We start from the raw sequence: 2782 nt of genomic DNA on the forward strand, positions 1-2782 counted from the left end.
GGGGTCCTGCCAGGTTGGCCAATGTTGTGGTATTTTGCACATGCCAGACTTGTAGTAAAGCTGACAGTTTGCATGAAGTTTTTACTTTTGCTTCTGTAACTGTCAGTCCAGTGAAAAACAACCTAGACTAAAACCATGCCCCCCCCCAGGACTGAGTGTTTTGACTATGTGCTTGAAGGAGGATAACGAACCAACCCACTTCCTGTCTGTCGCCCCTTTGTCCCAAACTGTATTTGAAGAAGTTTTTTACTTTCTGTTGCACACACTTCTCCTGCAGCCCGAGCAACATCATTCAGGTAAGGAATCCTTCATGTGATGTTATCATTCCAACAGAAATGTACACACGTATACGGTAATATTGGTGTATTACTAAATATACAAAACATTAGTTTGTATCAGTAAATTATATTTTAATTCACTATTCTCATGTATGTATCAGTAATTTATACTTCTTTCTGATTCAGTTTAGAATAAGAATATCTTACTCACATGTATTTCTTGTTTTAACCCTCATGTTGTCCTCATGTTGTCCTCATGTTGTCCTCATGTTGTCCTCATGTTGCCTTCATGTTGTCTGCATGTTGCCTTCATGTTGTCTGCATGTTGTCCTCATGTTGTCCTCATGTTGTCCTCATGTTGTCCTCATGTTGTCTTCATGTTGTCCTCATGTTGCCTTCATGTTGTCTGCATGTTGTCCTCATGTTGTCCTCATGTTGTCCTCATGTTGTCCTCATGTTGTCCTCATATTGTCCTATATCAATGTTCTTTTTAATTCCCCAAAATAACATGATGGATTCCACCCAACGCTCTTTGCCAATTAGCTACAAATCTCTACTTTGATTAATTTGGGGCGTCTTATTAAATTTTATAGTATTGGACAAATAATTGAAGTGTTTTTGAAATAGTATTGAGTAAAAGTTGACATATTCCAGTCTGTGATTATCATCAACATCCATTCCTTTAATTTTAGTTTCAATAATTCCTCATTTCTGCTTTTCTAACTCAAACATTTCACTCTAAAAAGTCCTTCAATGGAACTGTCCATTCGACTTTGTATTAAAATGTATATTCCTTTCAATACATTCATTTCCTTTTATTTTGCTTTCAGATTAAGATACAGAAAAATGAAAAGTGTGAATGTTGTGGGAACGTGCACCTTACTACCATAAAATTGATATTGTATTTTACAATAAACTGCCTTCCCAAAACTCAGTGGTAGGGCTTGTGGGAAGAGTAATGTCTGGGCAAGTCTCAGCCAGCTGGGCGTGACCTCCCTGCTGCTGGCCGGGGGTGGGGGGGGGGGTCGCTGGGCTTCTGGAGGCCGTTTCTTCTCAAAACATATGCAAGTGACCTATTTTATCGGAGAAAGTTTTTAAAACTGAACGTCTATATCTCGTGCTAAAATAGCTCTGCTTTTGTTTGTCTAAAGCTAACTTGACCAATTGTGAGGATGCCACGAGGCGTTTTCACACGTGCAACGTTAAGCTCAAATGATTAGCTAATATTAAACTTAAACAGTGTATTTTTAGTTAAATGCAGTTTCTACTTTGTGTTTTTTTATCAACATCAAATGTTCAATATTTCAATAATCAAATCTATAATTAAAATACAATAAAATCAGTTTTATGGTAAAAAGTCGCACGTTGGAAGGAAATTAATTTATTGAAAGAAATATGTGTTTTAATATAAAGTCATAAGGACAGATCAATTGAAGGACTTTTTAGCATTTGAAAAAACTGTAACACAATTTATTCAGTATATCTACACCACCACCATACATATATATATATACATATATATATATATATACATATATATGTATATATATATATATACATATATATGTATAAATATATATATACATATATATGTATATATATACATATATATGTATATATATACATACATATATATGTATATATATACATACATATATATATATATATATATATATATATATATATATATATATATTTCTATAGATATAGAGATACAGATATATCTATGTATATATCTATATAAATTTATATATATCTCTATATAGATATATCTACATATACATATATATATATAAAATGAAAGTGAAACAAAAAGCTGCCAAGTCTCTTTGGAGATGTCAACATGCCAAGTCTATAAATCTGGAGCTTTTGTAGAAATGCTTTTACGTGACCTTTTACGTGATCTTTAACATGACCTTTATGGATTTTAAAGGAAAAGATGAACTTGCCTAAATATGAAAAAAACTAAGTTTCCTTTTTTGTCTTTCAGACATGAACTCTCAGGGTAAGTAAAAAAAAAATCTTTTAATTTTGTTACTACACTAGACTGTTGATTATATTAGGACTAGTGTTGATGTCTGAAGAATCTGTTACTGTAATATCTATGAGAATAAAGTCTGAGTTTGAGAGAGCAAAGGTTATGAGATAAAAATAACAATCGGCAGAGGCCAACCACAACCAAGGCCTGCAGGTCAGAGTCAAATTTCAGACCTCTGGAGGGGGATGAACTAGCAACCCTCTGGTTTCAAACCATACTCCCTTCAGACTGAGCTACTGCCCCCCCAACTTACTACATCATATACTTAACTGCTTCCAGTAGCTACATAGTGATTTTGATGTCTAGTCCTCTTTGAGATTAAATGTAGTATCTCTTTATTTGCAGTTGTGAAAGGAACTGCAGAAGTTACTGTTGGAGCACCCGGGTTGGTGGAGATGATCGATACCTATGACCGGCCTGGTTCAGCTACTGCTCTTGGTACCTATGCAGATGCCGGGGTATATGC

Source organism: Etheostoma cragini, chromosome 7 (genome assembly GCF_013103735.1).
Source record: "Etheostoma cragini isolate CJK2018 chromosome 7, CSU_Ecrag_1.0, whole genome shotgun sequence".
In the NCBI taxonomy this organism is placed as follows: Eukaryota; Metazoa; Chordata; class Actinopteri; order Perciformes; family Percidae; genus Etheostoma; species Etheostoma cragini.